Consider the following 13266-nt stretch of genomic DNA (forward strand, 5'->3'; position numbering starts at 1 on the left):
CGCTGATTAAAAAGATAAAGATTCTTTTTTTTAGTATGGTTAAAAGGATAAAAAAAAAGAACTTGTTGACCTAGTGTTTGTTAAACACTGGATACTGGAGATATCTAAGATTTTTTGGTTCGTACCCACCAAAAACAGAACGAATACTAAGAGTTTCATAATCTAATAGGTCTATTACACATTATATTAACGCTAAGATAACGTTATTTTAATCTTATTTATTATTATAATTATAATCAGGTGTCTATTCCGGAACCGAAACATGTTTGCGGAACAACTGGCTGTCCAGAATTGGCTGATTTCAAAGAAAGAGATAGTTTACCACTGTCCAAAGGTATACTAGTCTAGTTTTTTTTTTATTATTATTTTATTTATCAGTATATTTTTGCAACAAATCCATGTGGCTTAAAATACCAATCTGATTAAAATTAAATTTGTGATTTCTGCACGTGCTATTATAACCCTAGAATTATCTTATAGTATAGGTTATATCCTGGATAATCATTAATCGGAGTTATGTGCATTATATATAATCTATATTTTTCCTGCTTTACATTACAGGCCCTGAAGACAAACACAAATCAGTGAGGAAGTCTTTATTCTTTGCTGATTCAACTGCTTATCAATGTCCCCCTGAAGGTATTGTTTAAAATGAATTTTAAAATATGTTTAAAAAATAAAAGCTGAAAAAAGACTTGAAATACGTTAAAAACAATGTATCATTTTAATTGGTTTCATATGATTATACTTTCTCTCATATCTCGCCATGTTGGATAGAGTTTGCCCATGTAAGATAGCTATGTAAGATAAATCTATCTTACATAGCATTTCACGCGCGCGGATTAATCTGCGTTCAAGGGGGACAACTCTCACAACGTCGTCTGCTAGTGTTCACATCCGACAGTCCTTATCGTCGGTGTCGGTTTTGAAACATTGGACTTAACTATAAAAATACATACATTCTTAGATAAATATATATCATATCAGCAGTAAATCAATAGGGCTACACGGTTAAACGATTAGACATTTCATCTGAGCGAACATATAACTCCGTTACTGTAACAAACAGTTAGACTACGCCTACAGGCCTGTTGTAACAGTTACAGTACAATACAGACTTGCCTATCCGACAGATTTGTCATTTGTCATTAAAAACATGTAAACACACACAATCACCTGGCAATGACAGGAAGTAAAATAAAAGCCATACATAAAAAAAATATAAAAAAGAAAATGTCAAACGTCACAACCTATGAAATGGTTCCGTTTGCGTCAGCAGGGGGCCCTGGAATTTGTTTACTCTACGGTACTGTCAGTAACTGTTAGGCCTACTCAGTAACCTGTGTATTTGGAAGTTGGGAATTGGCTCTTAAATGAACGAACATTCGGTAAAAATGACACCCCTCGATGTTCATATAAAAAATATTTATTTCAATTGTAACTCAGTCTATATTTGTGTAGAGTAACCATGAAAACTAACTGCCATCCTAGCCTTTCAATATGATCATCGTTAGCCTATCGACTGACCTACCTTCGTCATTCCATCAAGACAACCGGTTAAACACATATAATCCTATGTCACAGAAAAGATCGAATACTGTATAGAGTCACTGTTCGCTGGTTCACACACGAAGTTGCCAAAATCACAGTGAATTTAAAATTACCAGCCACGAAACATCGCCGCGTCATGGCGATCGAGATCGACATCACTGTCATTGAACTATGAATGGAATTCCAATGACAGTCGTGACGTCATGCAGTGACGTAGTATTTTATAAAAAAAAAATTTGACTTGACATTTAAAAGTACAGTGTGTTCTGTGAAATGATTAAATATGTCGAGGTGCAAATCAAATTATATGTGAAGTTTGGAAACTCATTTCAGCGTTGGCTTTCAGTATTGTTGATAGAACTTCTTTTTCTCGGATGTTGACAATTTGATCACGGCCACGTAAAAGTCGGTCAAGTTACGGTAATTTTTATCGGCGAATTGTTCATTCGTTCATCACTTAACCACAAAATGAATGAAATTTGTGTGCAAACATTGTTTGCCAAAAATAGGGTATGATCTTTCAGAATATCATAAGTATATTTAGTAAAAACGTCAAATAAAGAAATTAAAAAATTGAAGAAAATGGATGGCTGAGGGACACTTTCGCCAGAAATTCGGTAATGATATGAGAGAAAAAGACTCTTTCATTATGTGTGTATGTAGGATAGGGATATTCCACCCTCGGGATCACAAAATGTGGTAAAACCCTCGGCAAGCCTCGGGTTTCATAACATTTTGTGACCCCTCGGGTGGAATGTCCCTATCCTACATATACACATATGAAAGAGTCTTATAATCTTTTATTTTCCTATCACTGGCCAGTCCCCATGGTAGTGAAAATGTTAGTATTATTGAAGTCTAAAAGCATATACCAAATATACATAGTAAACATTTAATGCCCTGATTTACATTACAGGTCCTGAAGATAAACACAGACCAGTGCATGCAAAGACATTTTCCTTTAGTGATGGGACTGTTCACCAAAGGACCCCTGAAGGTGTTGTATAGAATAAGTTCACAGATATGTTAAATACAATGTTAAATACAATGGCTAAATCTTGGATTAATTAAATATATACATGTTGATGATGAATTAGTTTTAATTGATATTTCATGTAATTTCTCTTTTGTAATGTCAGGTCCCTATGATAAATTACATCTGAAAGAACTGAAATCTCACACTGATTACATAGCATTAATATTTTGATTATTGAATCTTCATGATACCTAATTTTAATAATTAAATAACTAAAATGCTTAAGTCTACATGTTATCCAAATTATTTTGATATATTTAACAGGACAGTGTAATTTAGCTTTTATCTGTATGAATATGTACATTTCCTGATTGACATTGCAGGCCATGAAGACAAACACACACCTGTGTCAAAGACATTTTCTTCTGTTGATGCAACTGTTCAACAAAGTCTCTTAGAAGGTATTGCTTGTAGTTTTTAAAACAAGTTTAGAATATTGTCAAATATGAAAATTTGACAAATAATCATAAATCATAACCATCATAATTATATAGCTGTAATAAAATTATGTATTGCTCTTCACCTGTGAAAGGTATCATTATTCTCCGATACTCTTGAAATATATTTCAGGTATGTTATATTCTATTTATTGGAAATTGTGTGATGCTACATGTATACTTATATCTCAAGTAGTTATCTACAGGTGAGTGCTAAAACAAGGTTTCATTTTGTATTATATGTATTTTACAGATTTACATCAGGATATGAAATTCAGTAACAATGTTCTGGGTCATGGGGAAGTAGAGGCGAGTCCTAAGAACTTTTGCATGCATATATTTCAGTTTTATAGTCATTGATAAAAAGAATTTTGATTTCTTAAGGACTTGCACATCAAAATATCTTACTATACTGTATGTTATTACTAGTGACTCCATCCCTCCCTTCATTCATTCATTTGATTTTCAAATGATGTGAAATTTATACCATATTAAAGTTGTTTGATCTGTTCCCTATCTGATAAATGCTATTATTGCATGGGTTTTATGGATTATAAGAACAAACGGGTACTCAAAAGACAGTAATCCAGACAATTACAGTGTTCTGGGGAACCCCAACCCCACATTTTTCACCTGTAGACCTATTTCATTCTTTTTTTTTGTAGGAGTGCATATTTTTTTTGCAAGTCTAAGACAACTTGCTTATTCTCCCAAATAGGAAATATCTATTCCATATGTTAATTTTTTCAGAAAACAGCTGCAAACATTTTTATTAGGAACTTGGTTCAGTCAGGTGAAACAGCAGCTTATTAACTTATTTTCAGTTGTGCAAGTCCGAAAAAAAGTTTTGATTTTCAATGATTTCAATGTTTTTTTTATACTAAATGTATTTCCATTATTTATAAGAAGGTTGACAGTGTTCAAGATTTTGTATTTGTTTACGAATGAATTTTTGCCTCTTTTTTTTCCAGAGTTCCATGTTCAGAGTTTATGAGTTATTTAAAAAAAAATGTATTTTCTGTTATTCTGTGTTCAGTATTGTCTCGGCTGTACCAGATCAAAGACCTTGTAAGTTTGTATTTTTCTTTTAAAAATGCTGTAACAGTTGAAAAATCATGAGAGCCATACAGTATTAATTGTAAAACCATTATCATTATAATTGATATGAACTTATATTCAATATTGGTTTGTTGATTCTATGTATTCCTGTGTTTTTTTCTCGATTAGAGCCATCAACTATTTATAAGAGTACAAATATCAATGGATTTCAATACTGAATTGATCGGGGGGGGTGGGGGGGGGGTTAAAAAATGTAGTTTGTACAATAAATGTTTTGTTTGGTTGCAAGATAGTTTATAATTGATGTTTTGTTTAATCTTTGTAGGTGTCGGTCAATTACCCCAGTGGAAAGAAATCTGTTCTTGTTACTTCTCCTTCCCATAAAGTCATTTGTAAAGCCACGGTGGACAGCAAAAGTGGAATGGAAAAGACTATCGTTGATATATTATGCAAGACAAATCCAATGGCTGTAGTTAAAGGTGTATCAAAACTAATTGAAGATGAATGCACCAATGTCTGCTGTCGAGGTTCCGGCGTATTCTTACAAAACAAGAAATTTGAGCATTTCCAGAACTTTAATTGGAAGACTTTGTATGATGATCTCCTGGATAGATGTCCTCATATCATGGCAATTATAACATCAATGGTACAGCGCCAACCTCCAAATATTGTTAGCAAACCATTTTTTCATGTTATGTTTTCAAGTGCTACATGTTTACACGGAAGAAATAAAGAAATGTCAGTTCTCAATTACATGATAGCTTTTTTCCTTGCCCGTGGTGGATGTACTCAGCGAGTAAGTATACTAGCCCAGGACATGTATGAAAATTGAACATGATATGCTTAATCTTTTAATGAGGGAATAGTCATATTGGTTTTCAATCCTATAGTATCTTTATTAGTCCCCCACCGGAATCCGGGGGGGACTATAGGTTTGCGTTGTGTCCGTCCGTCTGTCCGTCCGTCCGTCCGTCCGTCTGTCCGTCCGTCCTTCCGCACACTATTTGTCCGGGCTCTATCTCCCATACTATAAGACACTGGAACTTCATACTTAGTGTGTGGGTTCCCTGTGGGAAGGCGGTGTGTCGCATACAAAAACCGGGTCACTGTGACCTATATTTTGACCTCTGACCTACATTAAAGAAAAAGCTTGTCCGGGCTCTATCTCCTACACTATAAAGCACTAGAACTTAATACTTAGTAGTATTGTTCTCTGTGGGAAGGCAGTGTGTCGCGTACAAAAACCGGGTCAATGTGACCTATATTTTGCTATTTTTTGACCTCTGACCTACATTAAAATAAAAGTTTGTCCGGGCTCTATCTCCTACACTATAAAGGACTAGAACTTAATACTTGGTAGTATGGTTCCTTGTTATTACAATTTCATGTCTATTGCAGTAAAACCTGTCTATAAAGGATACCCAATAGAAAAACTAAAGGTGTCCTTCATAGACTTGTGTCCTTTATATAGAGATCATTTATAGAGTATACCTACAGTGTACATGTATTTAGTGAGAATGGGATGGTTCCTGTATAGAAGCGGGTCTCTGTAAACTACATCTTCACCTTTCAATACATTGAAGAAAATACATGACCTTATTGCATCTCGAGATTCACACTCATTGCTATTGGATCTCGAGATAACAACCCGGTGGGGGACTGTAATTCGTTGAATTATCTTGTTGATTAAGGAAAGTGTCAGTGCCTTGAAAGTGACTATTGACCAACTTTCAAGGTCCTTGGAGACTCGGTGTCATAATATATATAATCATTGAATAGCAAATATATCACACGAGTAGCCTAGGTAAACTATACATGTTGTAATGTATCTTTGTACATATACATTTCTCTCATCCCTACCGGTATCATACTGGTCTGTCCATGTAAATACACCCATGCTTGCTGTGTGTGTATTACCTCGCTTCCGGTGTAGGATAGCCACGCGCGCGCAATGATACAAAAGTAGGTCGCCGAACCAAAAGTAGATCTATCTATAGATTTGTAAACACATCGTCTGCTCCATGTGCTAGGCCAGATCAAATGCGAAATTTGTTTACATTGATTTCAAGAAATCATGGCTAATTTTGGAAGATTCCAGGAAGTGGATGTGGGTAAATTCATTGAAGGAAACGAAAACAAAAACACTTTGGTGAAAACATTGAGTAATGTGAAACTTTTGAATGAATTTCTGACTTCAAAATATCCAAATGAAACAAGGCCAATCCACTGCATCCCTGCTTGTGATCTGGATAACTATCTAGCTAGTTTTATTGTGTCGGTCAGAACGAAGGACCACAAGGAATATGAACCTAGTACCCTACGTGGAATGATTGGCAGTTTTGATAGACATTTGCGAAAAAGGAATTATGGTATCCGCATCATTGGTGGTATTGTTTAATTTTCCAAAACTCGCGATGCTTTAAAAGCGAAACAACATGATTTGAAAGGCCAAGGTAAAGGTTCTAAACCTCTGAGAGCCGATACTCTCAACGATACTGACATCGACAAATTATATGAATGTGGACAGCTAGGCAATATGAATCCGTCGTCCATTATAAATACCCTGTCGTACCAAACTACGCTTCACTTTGGAATGAGAGGCGGAGCCATGGAACACCGAGCCATGCCTTGGGGTGATGTTGTTTTGAAACACGACACAGAGTTGAACTTGGACTATCTGCAGTATCACGAACGTTTGACAAAAACTCGAAATGGTGACGACATTCGATCAACCCGTTTGTGTCCCCCTAGGATGTATGCTACACCGCAGCAACCGGACAGATGTCCCGTTCAACTTTTTATGTTTTATCAAGCAAAACGACCTGAGGGTTATTCTAACAAAGACGACCCCTTCTATCTCGCGACCGTAACTCATGATAAACACCCACGTGTCCAAGACCAATGGTTTTTGAAAGGTCCCATAGGAAAAAACAAACTGTCAAACATCATGAAAACTATGGCTAAAGAAGCAGAGCTTGACTTACCTGAAAAACGGTTAACAAACACTAGTGTGAGGAAGACTCGTCCAAAAGATGACCGACAATAATGTGCCTGATAATTTGCAGACCTACGTAACCGGTCATAAGAATTCCGCTTCACTGAACAATTACCGCACATTAAACAAGAGGCCCAGAGGGCCTGTATCGCTCACCTGGTTTCATGAGATATGAAACAAGAATGATGCTTGAGTATATTTGTTGCTGGTATTGCTACATTGTATGTCAATATATATCATAAGCATATGGGTACATGTACATTGGTTTTATTTTAATACTAAAAATGCCACAAAGTGCATTAATCCATGAAATGAAATTGACTTTTGGCGCGACCCATAGGGATGCTACCACACAAATGTGAGTGATATCCATTGCTTAGTTTCAGAGGAAAACTTGTTTAGACCAATTGACCCCGTTTGACCCTGCCCTCTGCCCCCTGGGGGGTCAGCTCCTTCCTTTATACAATTTTGAATCCCTACTCCAATCCAATAGGATGCTACCAGTCAAACCATTGCTAAGTTTCAGAGAATAAGTTGTTTAAATCAATTTAGCCAAATTGACCCCTTTTGGCCCCACCCCTCAGCCCCCTGCCGCCCCGGGTCAGCCCCACCATTTGTACAATTTTGAATCCCCACCCCATAACCATGCAAATATGAGCGATATACATTACTTAGTTTTATAGCAGAAGTCGTTTATATCAATTCTGCAAAACTGACCCCTTTTGGCCCCGCCCCTCATCCCCCAGGGGGGGGGGGTAGGCACCGTCATTTGTACAATTTCAAATTCCTACCCCAAGGTGATGCTACCAGTAAAATATGGGATATCTATTGCTTGCCTCCAGAGGAGAAGTCAATTATATGAATATAGCCCGATTGAACACATTTGGCCCCGCCCCTCAGGCCCCTGGGGGGTCAGCCCCATCATTTGTACAATTTTGAATCCCCACCCCATAGTGATGCTACCAGGCAAATATGAGCGACAGCAATCGCTCGATTTCAGAGAAGTCGTTTATATCAATATAGCCGGATTGATCACATTCGGCCCCACCCCTCAGGCCCCTGGGGGGTCAGCCCCATCATTTGTACAATTTTGAATCCCCACCCAATAGTGATGCTACCAGGCAAATATGAGCGACAGCCATTGCTCGATTTCAGAGAAGTCGTTTATATCAATATAGCCAAATTGACCACATTCGGCCCCGTCCCTCATGCCCCTGGGGGGTCAGCCCAATCTTTTGTACAATTTTGAATCCCCACCCAATAGTGATGCTACCAGGCAAATATGAGCAATATCCATTGCTCGGATTTAGAGAAGTCGTTTATATCAATGTAGCCCAATTGACCACATTTGGCCCCGCCCCTCAGGCCCCTGGGGGGTCAGCCCCATCATTTGTACAATTTTGAATCCCCACCCCATAGTGATGCTACCAGACAAATATGAGCGATATCCATTGCTCGGTTTCAGAGAAGAAGTCGTTAATATCAATATAGCTATATTGACCCATTTTGGCCCCACCCCTTAGGCCCCTAGGGGGTCAGCCCCACTATTTGTACAATTTTGAATCCTCACCCCATAGTGATGTTACCAGGCAAATAGGAGCAATATCCTTTGCTTGGTTTCAGAGAAGAAGTCGTTTATATTAACAGAGCCAAATTGACCCCTTTTGGCCCCGCCCCTCAGACCCCTGGGGGGTCAGCCCCACCATTTGTACAATTTTGAGTCCCCACCCCATAGGGATGCTTCTGACCAAATTTGGTCAAATTCTGATCAGTAGTTATGAAGAAGAAGTCAATTGTTGACGGACGGACGGACGACGGACGCCACGGTATGGCATAAGCTCACCTTGGTCCTTCGGACCAGGTGAGCTAATAAAAATCACAAGTTCGCAATATCCAGTATGTTGTCGAGCACGTCCAACAAATCCATCAAACCTCCAGTCACGAGCACTGTTACACGACCGACGCAAAATACGAGTGAAATCTGTTTTGAACACACCTTCCAATGAAAGTGTTCGGCCTGTTACAAGTGTGTCACATTCCATCGTGCCAATGACAACATCTCCTTCTCATTCATTGGACATTCCCGCGCCGGCTCGATCAAACATGTGCACATCGTCGAGAACAACAAGCAACACAAACAGTCGTCTTGAATCATTATTTGCTGGATCTTACATTCAAAACTGTTCCATTAACATAACAATTTCAAATCCAACACCAGCACCTCGTCGTCGTGTAAACATGATCGACAGTGACAGCGAGTAAACTAAACGTTGTTGACCTAAATATTGACGTCACACCACGTGCGGCTACTAGCCTTGACTGAACATTCCTTTGATTTGTAGGTCATCGGTACTTTAAATCTCTCCGTGTTTTAAACATTTCAACAATACATTGAATTAAGATATGTAATCAGATAATATTTTTTTTATTTATGATATAAATTATGTAAAAAAAAAACACGTTCTTTTATTGTTTTTTATTAATAAAACATGGAACTATATTTTCACGCGAAAGGACACACTAGCTTGGCCGACATCGAGTGATTTGGCTTCGCTTATGACAGGGCTGCTGAAACAACGTTAGACTGTGGAAATGAATGGTTTCTTTCGTTTTTAGAACAGCAAACGTCGTTTGCATATATGGGGTATGGTAAATCGATTGGCGCTGTTCTTTTTTTTATTATATGCAGTAGAAAAAAAGTTTGGATTGAGAAAAAATGGCGTCTATCTGAGAAAGCGATCGACAAATAGTGCCTTTTTTTTGCATATTTTAGGTTGGGGAATGAGAGAAAAATACTCAATCATATGTGGTTCATGTAGGATAGGGATATTTCACCCTCTGGGTCGCAAAATGTGGTAAAACCCGAGGCTCAACAAAATGTGGTAAAACCCTCGGTGGAGCCTCGGGTTTTACCACATTTTGTGACCCCTCGGGTGGAATATCCCTATCCTACATGACCACATATGATAGAGTCTTATAGTATACACTGTATATATCTCATCTTAGACTATGGAATCACTTTGCAAGGCTGGACTATGCATCCATCCCAATACATTACATAACAAACTGGCAGGGTGGAAAGACAAGTTAGATGAAGAACTCAAGGCTCTAAAGGTATTGTACATATATGGTCCACTTGGTGGCACGCGCTCCAGGGAGATATGCTGTTTTATTTCCCTGGCTCGCGCAGCTCAGAGTTTCATTATTATTAAGCCATGTGATGAGTTACATCTTTTCACGGGCACTTTGTTATAAACATGAGGTATAACGGTTTTTGGTCTTATATTAATAGATTTTAAAACAAAAAAATTCAAACTCTTCGAACATTATGTAAAGGTTTTCAGATAAGAAATATCAATTGACTTATTAAAATCACTTTTTGTCCATCGCCATGTGTCCGTAAACAATTCAAATTTTCAACTTCTCAGAAACCAAAGAACCAATTTCAATGAAGTTTTCCTGAAATTTAACTGATCCATAGCCAAAGGTCAACCAATTTGTGAATAATAAAATGATCCCCAATCAGGAGTCTCAAGGGTGGGGCAACTGAAATTTTCAAAAATATAAGAATTAACAATATATCTGTAGGATGGCAGTTTTGGCCCTTTGGACTGCATCTGGTAGACCTGTCAAATAATGTTCAGTTAGCAAAGCTTTTCAAGGCTGTTAATGGGCCCCATTTCAAATTTTCTTCCCAAAATGAGACAAAAAGGCCCCATCCTAAACCTATGAGAAAAGCCCTGGGAGGTAGTCACCAGATACTACATGGAGACCTTGCCTCAAAATGACCATGGTTATTCACAGAGTGATAAATCGACCAATATATCTGATTATGAACTATACAGGTACATTGATTTATGAATTAAAATGTTGTTTATTTTTAGATCAAATGGACAGACAATGAGTCTTCACATAAATTTCAGGTTGTTGGTGACAATTGGGATAAGGATACTCTCCCATCCTATCGCACTACAGATCGGAAAACACAGAGCCTCCACCTATTCCAAATGTATGCCATTGTTGACAGATTTTCTCCAACAAGTCCAGTGGGGTCAAATGGATTTGAAAATAACCTAGTATACATTCCTTCTGTCCAAGAACAGGACCAACTACTGAATGAGCGTACATTCGTATTTGCGACAGCCATCATCAGAAACATCCCTGATGTATCAAAGTATTTGGATAACATATACCTACAGCATTTGGACCATAAACATAGTAAATATGCAGGAATTAAAACCACACAGGTACACGTGCTTTTTAAAGCCCTGATAATGTCATAGTGCAGCATCTGTGCGTCCGTCAACCAGCAAAATTTCATTTAGATTACTGCTAGTCCTGAGCGCACAAAATAACTTCGATTAAAGGTTCGAAACATTGATTGAGAAAGGAGATTTGATGTTGTGTACATGTACAATGCATCTCCCCTTAAGTTGGAGAGGTGTATGGGGTCCATTAGGAACCTTAAAGCAAATTCTTTAAACTCCTTTATTCAGAAAAAAAATCAGTGTAATATAATGGCTTCTGGGGTAAATGCTTTTTCGTTGTCATGGAATACATTTGCTTAGTGTTACTATTTCCCACCTTTCAATCTGATCAGTCGGATGCTACAGAAGATACAGCAGGAACAGGCAGAGGCTATAGTGATTGTTCCAGCATGGACAACACAGTGCTGGTTTCCACAGCTGACTCGTCTTCTGATAGAGAAGCCAATATTTCTTCCAGCAAGAAGGACACTATTGAGTCTCCCAGGGAGCCAAATGACTCACAAAATATGGAAAAAATTGAACATGATAGCTTGCCTTTTGTCCGGGAATCGCTGCAAAGTGAAGGCTTTTCATCAGAGGCTGTTGAAATCATTATGGACTCCTGGACACCATCCACACGGAAACAATACCAAACCTATGTCAAAAAATGGGTTCAGTTTTGTGGCAGAAGGAGTGGCAATTACATGCAGCCAACTGTCAGTATGATTGTAGAATTTCTCCTGGAACTGTATAATGGAGGACTAAGTTACAGTGGTCTTAATACGGCAAGATCAGCATTGTCAGCAGTTGTGACACTACAAGACAATACATGTGTGGGCACAAATTCAACAATATTTCGTTTTTTGAAAGGTGTATATAAAAGGAGGCCTACAAGACCACGGTACAGTGTGACATGGGATGCAAGTGTGGTACTGGACTACCTAAAAGGGTTGTCTCCCCTGCCTTCCCTTTCTCTTAAAGATCTAACACTAAAGTTGGTGACATTAGTGGCATTGGTGACAGGACAACGATGTCAAACGATTCACTTGATGAATCTTGAACATATGTGTGAACTGTCAGATTCAATACAATTCATCATTCCAGAATTGATAAAACAATCCGCCCCCTCACGGAGAAACCAACCTCTCTCCTTACCGGTGTTTAAGGGCAACACAAAACAGGTGTGTTGTTCATGGTTTAAAGCAATATATTGCGCATACAGCACCTTTACGGAAGTCGTCCCAGTTGTTTATCTCGTACTGTAAGCCACATAAACCTGCATCTAAAGAGACAATCTCTAGGTGGGTGAAAGAGACGCTATCACTGGCAGGAATAGACACTTCGGTTTTTAAAGCCCACAGTACGAGATCAGCATCATCATCAGCTGCACTATGTGCTGCAGTCCCCTCCTCGGTGATTATGAACACAGCTGGATGGAGCAGTCGATGCACATTCAGAAAATTTTATTCGAAACCAGTAGTAAAGAACAATGCCTATGTGTTTGGTATTCATGTGTTAAAGACAAAGGGAAAGAAGTGATTATAGCTTTTTAACATTTGATACTGACATAGGCAGCAGTTCTATGCAGTGAGAGACTACATGTGTTCTATGTACACTATATGAACTATATAGGAGTACAGGTTTTATAATGTACTCTTTTAAATATAATGATGACACAAGAGACAATTACAGATGGAACATTTTATATTACGTTAAGTGACATTAAGTGACATTTTGCATATGCTTTAACTGATGCAGCAGCATTTATGTACTTTTGTGTTTCAAGTTATGGACTTGATTGTATACACTTGTGTGATTATTTTGGAAGGGAAACTGAGTTATATAAATAGAACATTCAACTTTATATCCCTTCTTTGTTGTTTTTTCTGTATTTTCTACAGATTTTTAGTCATGCATTGGTTTGGTTTGGTTTGGTTTATT

Source organism: Pecten maximus, chromosome 17 (assembly GCF_902652985.1).
Source record: "Pecten maximus chromosome 17, xPecMax1.1, whole genome shotgun sequence".
NCBI lineage: Eukaryota > Metazoa > Mollusca > Bivalvia > Pectinida > Pectinidae > Pecten > Pecten maximus.